Source organism: Euprymna scolopes, chromosome 44 (genome assembly GCF_053919585.1).
Source record: "Euprymna scolopes isolate OS-2025 chromosome 44, ASM5391958v1, whole genome shotgun sequence".
Taxonomy (NCBI): Eukaryota; Metazoa; Mollusca; class Cephalopoda; order Sepiida; family Sepiolidae; genus Euprymna; species Euprymna scolopes.
In genome coordinates this window covers 23078962-23094854 of record NC_136525.1, presented here as the reverse complement: position 1 = coordinate 23094854, position 15893 = coordinate 23078962, and positions in this window count along the sequence as shown.

The following is a 15893-nucleotide window of genomic DNA, read 5'->3' as shown; positions in this document are numbered from 1 at the left end:
TCCGTAAGACAAATATTCAATGGAGTACTGTCGGTACTTCTTTTTACTTGGAGTAGCCATGGGATGTCTAAAAAAACACACACACACACACACACACACACACACACACACACACACACACACACATATATATATATATATATATATATATATATATATATATATATATAAATTACAATTAAGTTTACCAAAATGATCCAAGATGATAAAACTAAAGTATATTATAAATATTAAAGAATTAATATTTATAAAGTAGTCTCAGCCGGATGTAAAAGCTCGATAAAACCAAATAGGAGATAGAGATTATAATATGAGCAAACAGTTAATAAAACATGTTAAAAAACACTTTGAAAAAGAGTTAAAAACATATTTAATCTGAAAAGGAAACATTTGATAAGTGGATAGTCCTTAATCTTATTTCGAATAAATACTTTCCTTCTCATTAGAGGGTAGGAATTAGCAAAATGCGGGATCGGATTTTGCATACAAAAGTATTTGATGAAACAACAAGTAAGTCAGAGATCTTACTTGATAACAAAAAAGTGAAGCAAAGGGAATATGGTGAAGAAAAAGGGGATTACACGTGAATGGATAGTCCAATGACGGTAAAATCCAAAAATATAACTTAAAGAAAGTTAATTGAATTTCCATTTACACAAGTAAAATCCAAGGAAATCCCGTAATTGGAAGATGGTCCAAAATAATCCAAAAGCCGAAATCCATGGAATAATTCACAAATATGTACAAGAGAAAAGGGGAAAAATTCCAATAATATTAATAAAAGAAAAATAAGATTTGCTTTTCACACTGCTGGCAAGACATAAAATTATAAAATATAAAATAAAAAAAAGAAAAAAAATTTAAGGGGGGAGGATGGCCGGTATCTGCAAATTCAGGAAAAAGCAAGAAAGTAAGTAAGTAAATGCATATAGTAAAATATAAGTAAATATACATACAAGATATGAAAGTGTGGGTAGATTGAAACCAGTTCAAATAACAAGATCTGCCGCTATCAATAACAATGAACTTGCATAACTATTTTATATATAAGTAAATAAACAACAAATCCATGGGCATATGCATTTGTATAATTACATGATTGCAACGTCTTGTCAGACGAGTGCCACTCCCTCAGACACTTAAAAAGTCCATGAGCCCAAAAATGACTTCCATCGCCACAGGACCATTTTTATAGACAAATGCCTGAGGATGTATCTATACACAGATGATGTTACAGAGTCTTATCTTTGTACAACAGCTAAGTCTCTCTCTCGGTTCAAAATGTTGAGATCCAGCAACAAGCAAGAGCAAGATAGCCAGCAACAAGTTAAACTGCAGACCAGCCTAATGCAGGTACTAGTCTCCCGCTTCATGGTTTTTTAAATCAGAGATTTGCTTCTCCTAGAAAGGTTGCCTTCACCACGGCTTATGGGAGCCTTCTCCACCCCAGCACACACATACATACACACAAGCACACACGGTGCTAGTTGGCCGTTGCCTTCAAAAAAAGGGTTCATTCGCCCTTTGGAAGGTCTTGTTTTTAATCCTTCAGGGAGACTAGCCACCCTCCTAATCAAACAAGTCTGGTGGGGGAACCAGTTTAGTCGCTGGTGACCCAACCATGAGGCAGGTATATATATATATATATATATATATATATATATATATATATATATATATATATATATAATATTTTGTTTAAATATTTGAAATACTTACATTTGCATATATATATATATATATATAATATTTTGTTTAAATATTTGAAATACTTACATTTGCATATATATATATATATATATATATATATATATATATATATATGCAAATGTAAATTAAATATTTGAAATACTTACATTTGCATATATATATATATATATATATATATATATATATATATATATATAGTAATTTATAAAATATATATGGCGATTAAGCTACACTGAATATTCTGTGTTTCATCCAACTATAGGATTCGTCAGGCTTATGCGCGAATTCTGTCGTTGCTTCTTGTTTTTATACATGTTGATGATTACTAGTTGGCCAATCAGCTTTCTAGTATCCACCGCGCCCCCTTCCTACCAGCCAATGGGCATGCATTTTATCAAACAAAGGATCTGTTTTAGAGCTAGGTTAGTGGTTTTAGGTGGCCGTTCTACTTCTTTTTTTTTTCTTTTTTTTTTTTTATATACATATAAATATACCTATGTGTACACAATAATGCACATATATATATACATATATATATATATATATATATATATATATATATATATATATATATATATATATATATATATATGCGTGTGATCGTTTATGTATATTCATGTTTATTTAATTTATTTATTTGTTTGTTTTCTATTGTTATTGTTAGTTTTAAAGCTATTTTGTATCGCTATCCTAGAGTAAGTTTTATTTTGTGAACACAGTTGTTTGCTATTTCCCGCCTACAGTTTAATAGATTTTGAGGTTCTTTAAAGTACAGGATAGAAAATTTTTCATGGAGGCATAATTTACATGGGTCGTCTAAATGTCTGCATGTGGTAGCTTGTCTTATTATTTTCCATTCGACTACCGGCGAATGTCCGCTTTCTTTGAGCTCCCAGTATTTATTCGCTAGTGTTGTTTTTATACGGTGTTTTTTATTTTTGAATGTGCTTTTGTGGTCATAGTATCGGGTTTTGAAATCTAAGGAAGTCATGCCTATGTAATATTTTTTGTTATTCGGGTTTTCTTTTGCAAATATTGTTGCTTGATAGACTATGCTTTTTGGTTGTTAGGCATTTGTTTTGGACTGGGCAAAGTGTGCGGTGTCTACAATTGCATTTATCTTGTTCGTTATTAGTATTTTTATTTATGGTATGGTTGTACTTGTCCGGGGTTGGTTTGTTATTATTATTATTATTATTATTATTATTATTGTTATTATTATTATTATTATTATTATTTCTGCTAGTGTTGTTTTTATTTCTGTCCTGGTGTCTACTTTTTTATTGTTTATTTTGTTGTTGTTTACATTGTTTTCATTTAGTATTTTGTTATTATGTGCCTTAATTATCATCTCTAAATTTTCGCAACAACTGTAAGATAACTTCAAGGTATTTTTATTGAAGATTTTGTGTAAGGGGTTGGTTGCGGGAAAGTGTTTTTCAATAAGATCTAGAAATTTCTTGCCAAGTTTTGTTTTTAACATTTGATTGTATGGGGTCGTATACCAAATTATAGTTCTTTTTCTTCTGTTTTTAATTTTATTATAGTTGTTGGTGTTTTGTTGTTTATATTTGATATCTATATTTTTGTATCCACTGTTTTTTAGGGCTGTTTCGTAAATATTGGATGACCTGTTAAATGCATTTTCATCGCTTGAGTTATTACTGAGTCTACTTACGATCGAGTTAGGAATATGTTTTATAATTGATGGTGGGTGGTTGGACTTAGGGTTTACGTAAATTGGAGTAGCGTTATCTTTTAAGTATGGTTCATATGTGTTTTTATCTAAGTTTAACGTGACGTCCAGGAAGTTTGTTATTTTTATGTTAGCTGATATGTCCGCTTTTAGGCCTAATTTTTTCATTTCTTTGTGTATGATTTTCTTAAAGTTTTCTCCCTTGACTTTGTTGGAGTTTTTTATTATAGCTAGTCCGTCATCTCTATATAGGCCGATATCCGTAGTATCGAATATGCTTGTGAGGGTATATAGAATGAATAATCCCACAAGATCTGATGCGTCTGCAGAGTCTCTGGCACCCATCGCCAAATCGAATGAATTTTTCATTTTATTTTTTATCCATTGGTTATTGTTATTTATTAGAACTGATTTTCTACATTTTTTAATTATGTTGATTTCTTCTGATGATATATCAGTGTATACCTCAGCAAATTCTAGGGCAATGTTAAAAAGTTCTTTGGATATCGAGGGATAAAAGTCTATGATGTCAAACTGTATGAACGTACATTTATCTTTGTTTTCTATATTTTTAAACCAGGTGATTGCTTCGGTAGTATTTGCCCACTGGTTTAGTTCTAGGTCCTGTTTGATTTGTTTGTTTACTCTAGAAAGTATAGTTTTGCTAATTCTACCTATTTCTGGTTTAGTTGGGTTTATCAGGCGGGTGCTGGGATTATTATTAAAGTCCCGTTTGTGGTCTTTAAGCAGAATGTATGACTCTCTAGGTTTCAATTTGCCAACTTTATCGCTAATTTTTAGTTTATCGGTAATTTGTTTACTTTCAGTATTTATTATATCTATGTAGTCGCATTCGTTTGTGTCTAGTTTTTTGTAGTTTTTTGTAATGTTTTCTGTGATTAGTTTGTTATATTCTTGCTTATCTATTTTATAAAAGTTTCTTGTTTTATCTGCTTTTACAAAGATTTTATTAGAGTTGTTTATGTTTCTAACGATTTTGTGTAGTTTCCGTTGGAAATTGTTAGGTTGATTGTGGAATTCTAGGTTTTTAATTACGTTTAAAAGGTCATTTTCAAAGTTTATCAAAAGGTCTACTGTTTTCGCATTTTTAAGGGTTTTAAAACCATAGGATTCTTTTTTGTTTACGTTTTCATTTTTAAGGAAGAAATTTGCTCGCCATCGCATTCGGCGTATTAGTTCATCTGTTTTTTGGATTAATTTAATAATATAGCTATGCTTGCTGGGTGTGGGGATGTTTTTTAGCGATGTTTCGAAATTAACTCTTTCCATATCTATTTTTAATGTGGTAAAATAAATTCTTTTGAAAGTGCTCGACTCTTTTAGGAGCTAAGTATAACTATTTCATTTATTCACATAAATTTACTATACGAAAGTATAGATTTATGCGTAAACTTTAAGTATTTACTTCAAAAGTGCTCAATACGTAGGTAGAGCTAGTTAGTAATTTATAAAATATATATGGCGATTAAGCTACACTGAATATTCTGCGTTTCATCCAACTATAGGATTCGTCAGGCTTATGCGCGAATTCTGTCGTTGCTTCTTGTTTTTATACATGTTGAGGATTACTAGTTGGCCAATCAGCTTTCTAGTATCCAGAAGTAGAACGGCCACCTAAAACCACTAACCTAGCTCTAAAACAGATCCTTTGTTTGATAAAATGCATGCCCATTGGCTGGTAGGAAGGGGCGCGGTGGATACTAGAAAGCTGATTGGCCAACTAGTAATCCTCAACATATATAAACACAAGAAGCAACGACAGAATTCGCGCATAAGCCTGACGAATCCTATAGTTGGATGAAACACAGAATATTCAGTGTAGCTTAATCGCCATATATATTTTATAAATTACTAACTAGCTCTACCTACGTATTGAGCACTTTTGAAGTAAATACTTAAAGTTTACGCATAAATCTATACTTTCGTATAGTAAATTTATGTGAATAAATGAAATAGTTATATATATATATATATATATATATATATATATATGCAAATGTAAGTATTTCAAATATTTAAACAAAAAATTAGTTGAGTAATTTAGTAGAGACCGCAGAGGTTAAATTTTTTTAAACTTTGACCCAAATTTTGACCCCCTTAACATTTGTTTTGGGCTCAAATCAAATCAAATCAAATTAAAAGTTCGATCCATGTCCAAGTAATTTACATCTAAAATTTCAAGTGTTTAGACCCAAAATTGGCGGAGGAGTTTGGTAGAGTTTTCAAAGGTCAAAATAGTTGAACTTTGACCCCTTGACAGTCAAATTTCTGGCCAAAAACCGATTAAAAAGATTTTCCCAAATCTCAATACTCCGTATGTCAAATCTCGAGTCTGTAGACTGAAAATTGACAGAGTAGTTTGGTAGGGAAATGTACACAGACACAATTTCACTTTTATAGATATAGTAATGTTAGTATTAAAATTATTATTGTAATAATTACGTCGACCTCTTTAAGAAACTCAGTTCTTATTGTTGAGCACTTTAAAGTTGAAATGGAAGTCGGTCACCTATGTGAAGATCATGATGTTATAATCTCATTACATCACTATTGCCAGATGTTACGACATTTAAAAAATAAATGTTAAAATTTCAACGATATTTCTCGTGGTTGAGATTGACCATGAGGTTAGTTCCTTGCTAATGGAGCCAGTGATGGCTTCGTGGCCGAATTCAAATCTCCTGACCGGGAGTAATCGTGTTACCCTGCACTGATGATTCCCGAACGGATGAATCACTAGTGTCTTTAGGTATTAAAATTATTATCATAACTATTATAACTATTATATATATATATATATATATATATATATATATATATATACTAGCTGTACACGGCCACGCGTTGCTGTGGCTCAGTTTGTTAAAATGGAACACATTCCTCAAGAAAAATTGCATTTTGTTCATTTATTTACTTTTATTATTTTTTGCAATTTTTTTAATCAATAAAAGTTGTTATTTTTTTCCCCAACAAAGATTAATTTTTTACCATAAATTGTTAGGTGAAAGTTTTTTTTTCAGGAAAACTTGCACTTTTTTTTTTAAAAAGAAATTTGGCAGTAAACGTTTCTCTTTGAAAATGGAATTTTTATTATAAAAAGTACAGATGAATGCTTTACATGAACACTGTAAATAGTTATGTGAAAGTAGAGAAAAGTTTGATTCTTTTTTTTTTCAAGAGAATGTACAAATTATTTATTTATTTTAACAGATGTTCAGAAAATAAACAGAGAAATACTTCCATCATTAATTATGCAAAAAATAAATAAAATGTTGATTTAGTGTTTCAACATTATGCTTTTAAATTACGATAAAACTTGCTGAGTATGCGCTGTTTTACGGTTGTTGTAAAAATGGAACGGAAACTTAAATTTCGCTTCATTTTAATCTTTCTTAATTTTTAATTGTGCCCCCCCCCCAAACGAATATAATCAAAACAGTAACATTCAACAATTGTACTTTATGTATATAAAACACAAAATATTTATTAAAAAAAAAAAAAGTTAATAACGAAAGGGAAATAATTTCATTTTTAAACGAAAAAGTCAGTTTGGTATATCTTTTTGTTATTTTTTACATAAGTCCAGCTTACCATTCACATTGGAAATGTCGACATTTATAGGTTGTCGGGTACGTTTACAACGAATAAACACTCCAATCTAGTAGATGTATAAGAATTTTTGTAGGAATTTTTGACATCCCTATCACGAAACTGCGAATAAAATATAAAAAACTCGTAATTTCTCTTTTAAAAGTAGGTTGTTCATTTTCTTTATGGATTATACTTCCAAAATAAACTATTAAAGTTGTTTTAAAAGTAATAGAAATATTTTTTATTTTTTAAAAAACAGTAATGAATTTTACGAACTCAATATTTTTCAATTTTTAAACTTTAAAAGTCTATCAAAATTTTTCTATTGATTCTTTTTTTTACGATATTTTCAGGGTCAATGTGAAATTTTATGCTCTTTCCAATAAACCGAATATAATATTTTAGACAAACGTTTTTTTTTTAATTCACAGACCCCCATTTTCAAGTGTCTATTAAAAAGTAAATAATTAATTTACTCACCAAAGTGTTATATATCACAAATTGAAGAGAAAAGGTCAATAAGTAATATATTCAAATTTAAAACAAAAAAGTAGTGTTTTTTAGAAATTTACCTGTAAAGTTTGAAGTTTAAAACCTTTTTTTTTTAAACCACGTTGTTTGTGTTTTCTTTTTTTTATGAAAATAATTAATGATGGAAGTATGCATAATTAATGATGGAAGTATTTTTTTTCCTTTAATTGAAAAAAAATTAGGGCTTGAATTACATTTTTCGAGTGGTTATAAGCTTGAAAAGACAGGGGGTCGAATAATTCACGCCTCCCATTTTGAAATGTCTATTAAAAAGTAAATAATTTACTCACCAAAGTGTTATACATCACAAATTGAAGAGAAAAGGTAAATAAATGATATATTCAAATTTAAAACAAAAAAAGTAGTGTTTTTTAGAAATTTACCTGTAAAGTCCGAAGTTTAAAACCTTTTTTTTTTTTTTTAAAAACACGTTGTTTGCTTTTTGTTTTTTTTTTTAATGAAACCTTGGTCCTTGCTCCTTTAATTGAAAAAAAAGAATTAGGGCTTGAGTTACATTTTTCGAAGAGTTATAAGCTTGGAAAGACGGGGTGGAATTATTCACTATTTTTCACGAAATTTCTGACACACCTACCAATCTACCCATGTTAAGAACGGCTTTCAGAATAGACACCCCCTAACCTTGCCAGCATACCCGAAAAGCTATAAAAGTTGACGTGTCGAATGTGAACGATGAGTTGGACGTAATGTAAAAATATACCAAATTTAAGAGGGAACGAAATTCAAATTTCCGTTCCATTTTTACAACAACCGTAAAGCAGAGCATTCTATGCAAATTTTACCTAACTTACTGTATTAATGCTTTTTTTTAAGCAAAAAAAAAAAAATATTTAGGTTTGGCTATAAATTCCTAAACTCATTTCACCCTAAATAATTTAGGTGACTGGAATAGGAATCTAATTGAATCTTGAATTTCCTGAATAGTATGCGAGAATTCATTTTTCTTCGAGTTATATTGAATTCATTAATACGGACTTTAGGGGATTTTTTCGTAATGTTACTGTAAAAATTATTTTTTTATTGTTACAAATTACGATGCTTTATTTATATAAAAAACCAAAAATAAATTCTTGCATTTTTTATTTACTACTGAAAACCATAACTTTAGTAAAGGTATTTTTTGTTTAAACAAAATAAAACATTTCCACTAAGAGTTAAGTAAAAATAATTAGTTCATTATATTCTGCGATCATTATTTAATAAATACTGCAATTTTCATTAAAATTGGTTAATTTCCTGATTTTTGGTGAATTTTTAAGTAAAGGGAGGGGTCAAAATGTTTATGCACTTTGAGCGTCGGCATTCATTTTGTCTGTATCTACCATTTTTCGATGAATATTTGATAGGAAAGCGACCACGTGTGGTTAATTTAAATTAAATTTCAATAACATGGTTACATTATCAATAATCATGTGATTAAACCCATTGAAAATTTACCGATATTGTAAACACATTCTGTTTACATTAAGCCTGTAGTGTTTTTTTTTAGTGATGCAGTGTTGGCAACTGAGATTTAAAAAAAAACCCCGCGAGATCAGGAGAAAGAAATGTCCAGAAAATCGCTAAATTTTTAACTTTTATCATCTGAAATTTTCAAAAATCGCTACCCCCCCCCCCCGCCAAACTCCATATTTTAACTTCCTACCATAAAAAATTATAAATATAGAATATTCAATATATAAAATGTTCCGTGTTTACTCACTATATGTTTCTGGAATTATATTGAAGCGGTTAGCTCCCCAGAAGGCTTACATATTTTATCAGCTAGTATTACCTGTTTTTTCGGAGAGGGTATTATTTTTTTTTTGCAGGAAACAAATCATAAACTCAAATTTTTTATAATAAAAGTTAAATTGAAATATACTGCAAATTAAACATCACAATAATGGTGCAACATATTTTGAAATTAGAAAAATAAAAAAACAAAAAACTCTTTGTTTTAGCATGTTAAAAGTATTTAGGTTGGTAGATAATTAAATTCTACTGTATTGGTATAAGTTTTTTTTTTGCTGCTGTTTCTTGCTTTTTACAATTTTCGACTAAATACTTCTAAATTAAGCAGGGTTGCTTAGATCGTATTTTAAACTAAACTTCGGAGGTTGGAATACCCCCCACCTAAAATGTACTAGGAAAAATCGATTTTATAGCGAGATTTAAGAATGGTTAGCCGAAAAAATGGTGAAAAACAAAACAAATAATCAATAAATAATTGTTACCAAAGGCAATAAATGCTACTTTTTTTACTTACATGAATGAGTTTGTGTTTTTAAGCGCTTTTCTTTATTTTTTAATCTAAAGTTCCGGGTGTGTGGGTGCCAAATATCTCCAGATTTTCTAGAATTCCCCGCTAGATTGCAAACGAAATCTCCAGATTTAGCAGGAAAACTGTTAAATTAGAAACACTGGTCACGTGACAGGAAGCGGTAATAAATAATTGTCCCTAAATAAAAAAATGGTCTATCGGTACAAAGAAAACCACCTATTTATCATAGAAAAATTAAGTATAATGTTATAATTAAAAAGAAATATATAAAAACACACATGGATATAGTAAACATATTATACCAAAACGTGGAAGCCAGTCCAGTGGATTTTTAGACTATTAATTGCGAACGAACCAAGAGTTACATATATATATATATATATATATATATATATATATATATATATATATATATATATATATATATAGTGGAGATGGTAATTAATAAAATCTGAAGAAATTGCTCAATACTGTTGTAGAGCAAATGTGCGTTTTATTTTTTATTACCGTATCTTTCTGTTAAGTTACAGTACACGGCCGTTTTTTTTTTTGTCGTCTGTAGCGTCCTCAGACTTTTACAGAAATGTTCGCTATTTTGGGATGAAAGAGTGGAAGGGTGAATGAGGTTAGGGGGGGGTCGAGGAGGGCGGAAGAGGAAGAGAGGAAGGAAACAAGGAGGGAAGGTGGGGGGCGTTTGGTATGTCGATAATGTTTTAGTTTTGGGGTTTAAGGAACTTGTGGGGGAAGGTCTGGGAGGTTCATTTCTGGTGTGGCTGAAGGCATAGGGATACATAAGGGGAAGGGGAATATGTGGGGGTGGGAGGAGGGGGGTTACTTTAAAATTCGAGTCTTAGTGTTAAAGTTTTTAGCGTCTCGTTGGTGAGGTGATTTCTTGGTAAGTATGTCTTGAGCTGTTGAGTGTTCGCTTATGTTTGGAGGCGGGGGGAGGGCTATGATTCGGTTTATTTATTTTTAGTTTTTATTTTGTTGTTAATTGTTTGGAGAGGGTCAGCTAGCGGTCGCGGCCACGGGTACACGCATGCGCACGTACACACATATATACTTAAAAGAAACGGTCACAGGTACACAGGGCGGGCATGTATGTGTATTAATTGGAATCGAAATCGGGAATCGGAAAAATCGGAACTTTTGGGAGTATCGGAATCGGTAAAATTTGAGCCTCAGTTTCGATTCCAAAACGATTCTTGTATTATTTTCCTAGAAATTATAAAGAAACAGACGAATTTAGGAAAACTCGTCTCCAGAAAACTCGTACCCGGAAAACTCGACCCCGGAAAACTTGTCCCCTTTTGCTAGGTAGGAAAACTGGTCCCTTATTGAATAAATATCGATTGAAAACACATTTTATGACCGTTCTTGAAGAATATATTGTCTTGAAAAGAGAATACTCATCCCATAATATTTTTAAAAAATATTTTTACTCATTTACTGTTGTTTAAAAAAAATTAAATTAATTTTTCTAAGTTTTAGTTTTCTACCTAGCTTTGAAAGTTTTTGGTCTTTCTACTTATTTTAAAGAGTTTATTTAGTTAAAAAAGAAAAAAAAGTGATGTCGAGTGTTACTTATGAGCAAAAAATGTCCGATATAAGAGGATCACATCTTAGGAGGATAATTACTCAAAATTAGAAAATTAAAGAAAATGTTCAGGTAGATATAGTTTTAAAACGAGCCCCCCCCCTCCAAAAGAAAATAAATTTGTATATTTTTTAAAACTTATTTTAAAGAGTTTATTTAATTAAAAAGAAATAACAAGTAATGTCAGACTCGACATTACTTAGTAAATAATTTTTAACAAAAAAATGTCCAAAAATTAAAGAAAATACTGAGGTAGATATAGTTTTAAAACAAGCCTCCCCCACCTCCAAAAGAAAATTAATTTGTATATTTTTAAGTACTGCACAAGTGCCCCCGAAATGACTTTCAAACGATACCCTCCCCTCCCGGGCTTTCGAAATAATAACGTTATTATTTCAGCGCGGTACTAAAATTACATAAGACCGTGTTTTCTTTTTTGTTGTTTTGTAATAACACAAGAATTATTTAAACTGAATTAATTCTTTTAAATAAAATAATTGCTTTCTTTGATAATACGTGTTTTCTTTCTTTATTTTTGTTTCGTAATGACACAAAAAGTGTTAAAACTAGAGTATTTTTTAAATAAATATTTGGTTTCGTTTTTCGTATCTTGACTCCGTGATCAAGTTTATTTTTTTTAAGCAAGAGTTAAAAAATTTTTTTTTTTTTTAAATATTATGGGGTGCATAGTCTCTTTTAAAAACAATATCTCCTTCAAGAACGGTAATAAAATGTGTTTTCAATCGATATTTGTTCAATAAGGGACCAGTTTTCCTACCTAGTAAAAAGGGGGGTACGAGTTTTCTGAGTACGGGTTTTCCGGGAACCGTGAAGACCATGTTATAATCTCATTACATCGGCCAGATGTTACGACATTTAAAAAATAAATGTTAAAATTTCAACGATATTTCTCGTGGTTGAGATTGACCATGAGATTAGTTCCTTGCTAATGGATGCACTATGCAGTGATGGCTTCGTGGCCGAATTCGAATCTCTCGACCGGTAGTAATCGTGTTACCCTGCCTGCACTGATGATTCCCGAAAGGATGTATCACTAGTGTCTTTAGGTATTAAAATTATTATTATAACTATTATATATATATATATATATATATATATATATATATATATTAGTGTTGGGTCGATTAATTGGAATCGAAATCGGGAATCGGAAAAATCGGAACTTTTGGGAGTATCGGAATCGGTAAAATTTGAGCCTCAGTTTCGATTCCAAAACGATTCTTTTATTATTTTCCTGGAAATTATAAAGAAACAGATGTTTTTATTTATCAGAAGAATATTTATAACATGAAAGTAAGGGACACTGAACCAGGATTTCTGGGTAAATTATGGCAAACAAAATAATCAAGAGTTCACTTACTTTTATTGCCTTAGAAAATCTTTTGAAATATTCACACTTATTTTAGCATCTTGGTGATAAAAGTCAATACGTCACCCTCTCAGAGTTCACAGTTAAATTAAAAGGGATAAGCCCTGTCAGTTTTATTCTTTATTTTTCTGGCTCCACCTGGTCTCGTGTTGTCTGGAGTGTTCATCTTTGAAATAATCCTATGTTTTGTTGCATTTATTTATTTATTTTACCACATATGAAAATCACATAAAAATCTCATGAGTTAATCAAAACTTGGGATAAAATACGTAAAAGTATGAACGTTAGAAATTTATTAAATTGAATTAAAAGAAATTATATGTACATTTTTAATCATTCCCTCAACGAGATTCTACTTTTTTAAGCGTTTATGTGCGAACACACTGAAAAAGAAAAATAATTATTGTAGAATTTAGAGTGAATTGAGTTGTACATATAAATTTAGCGTAAAATGATCCCCCTTTTCCGGAACATTCTAATTTTTAGGGCAGTTAACCAAATTTTTTGCCACTAACCTTATGTCTGGCCGACTATGTCATAAAACCACTAGTAATCGTTTTATTTTTTGCATTACCGCACAAACTTAGGGTTAGTACTAGAAAAAAAAAAAGCATATTTTATATGACTATTCGCAATGACGTATTTGATACTAAATTTGGAGCACAACATTAATGTGACAAAGATTTAAAAACAAACAAAACTGACCACTCTGTCTGTTCCAAGGAGTGATAATTAATTATCCAATAACTTTACATGCAAAACTGACTTTTGTTGTTTTCTTTCTTTCTTTCTTTTTTTTCAGGCCGTTTACACGAAATCTCGGATAAAAAGTGAAGAATCACATTTGTATTATCTGGTGGATTAACATAGGTCTCAGAATTCTAACGATAACTTTATTTCTTTCACAACAAAATGTTATAATTGCAAATTGGCGAAAAAAGAAAACAAGTCGTGATAATTTGTTTACAAAGTAATCACTTTAAAAAAAATTTCACCAAAATCGCCTAAAAAAGTATAATCCTGTTTTGGGGGATTGGCTAATGGTAACTTAAGATCTTAATATACACATTTGCTATTATTATTTACTCACTAGGAGTTCTCACAGAAGCCATCATCAAAGATTGCTCTTTCAGAACAACTTGTGGTGTTCCCTAGAGCCTGAGTGACAGCAAGTCTCCCCAGATGTCCAGTACTTTCTACCTCTTTTGAAAATCTTTGCAAAAGAATTTGCATTAACGCAATAGCCGCTTACCATTAATTTCTCGTTGGCAGCGACCATTGGTCTTCATTGGAATTTGGGTGGCAATAAGCCTCCCGAAGGTCTAAGCTCTCTTTGCACTACTCCAATGGATGCCTGGCTAGTGCTTTCTTTCCCCGGTCTTTCCATCCTCCTTGACCCTTATTTGGTGTGGTGCCCATTTATGGTGATATTCACAAAAAGAAGGGCAGTATCTTACAATTATACAGTTTCACTTTTTATGATTCCATGCGATATTCTTTTGTGTTTTCTCCCTGTAGCCGTTTCTGTGTCCAGTTTGTGTGTAGTTTATGAGTAATTTTAGTTTCCACATTCAAGGTTTTCTTTAATATTTATGCAGTTTTCATTATTGAAATTCGTTGTATCTTCTCTGCCATCCGTCTGATTCCAATCTCTCATTTCTTTTTCAAAGTTTTTCAGTATCGTTCCTAGCATGCCTACTATTAAGTTGGTGCAAAAACAATATCGTTTTTTTCACGTTATTTTTATATATGATTTCTGAATTAATTCATTCATATACATAGCCAGGTTATATATCATGTTGCAGTGCGTTTTTCGCTTTATTGAATTGCATTATTTGTTACCATTTTCTATCTCTGCATTCATTTTTTTTTTTTTGCAGGCTTTTCGAAAGCATGGATGAAATGAAATTCGCACAAGGAAAATATTTGAGAAAAAATATACGCAGAAATTACCTGGGGGGGGGGATGTGTAATAATTTGCAAATTTACAAAAAGAAAAAAAAAACATCTTTATATAAATTTTAAAGGAATCGGCATCAGGAAAAATTTTGGAATCGTCCCATCACTAATACATACACACACCAACATATATATATATATATATATATATATACACTCACACACATAATCTTGCCTAGTGCTTACTAGCCACGTCTAAGTATGACATCATAGATCAGTTAATTATACAGCTTTTGTAACTAGCACTTATGTATCATCTTGCCTTTATATAGGCATGATACGCAAGTGCCAGTTACAAAATGAAATGATACATGCCTTAGAAACATCACAGCACAATCAACTGCCCCCGCCCCCCCAAAAAACATAAAATAATAATGGTGTTGTTGAGAATCCTTGATTTCTAATGAGTCAGGCGATTTCCAGGCTCCGCAAGCCCTTTCTTAAAGAATACCAAATGCTTTATATGAAAAAACTAAATGGCTGCAAACATTTAATTTTTAATTTTTTTTTTTGAAAAAGATATGATGCATAACTACAGGCGTAAAGAGTTTCATGGAAAAGAAAAATGAATTAACAAAAACGTGCAACAATTTTTGATCAATCCAAAGAAAAACGGTTGTAAGCATCATTAGCTAATGTTAAAATTAGAAATTAATGGTTTTTTATATTTATTTTAGAAATTATCTTGTTAGTGCTCTGGGAAAACCCTTCGCCCTGCTCAGGGGCTCCATGGTGTCCTGAAGTTTGGGAAACTGCTATAGTGGTTTGATTTATACCTGGAAAAAACCATGTGAAGGTTGCCAACATCTTAATCTAAGTATTTCTATGGGAGAAACTGGATTAGAACTTGGCTCATCAAGGTTGTCAATCCATGTTATTAACCACTTGGCCAATATCACCTCCTAGTTGATGTATGGCAAAGTATAACAAAAAATACAAATAACTCAGAAATGATTTAAAAAAATTTATTTTTTTGATATAAAAAAAAAAAAAATACATATAAATGCTTACACGAACAGAAAAAAAAAGTGATAATGAAAGCAGTTTCTTTTATGTTATTATTCCATCCAAGTACAACTCACTCTTCAACTCAGGGTGCACTCTCGCTCAGGCATTG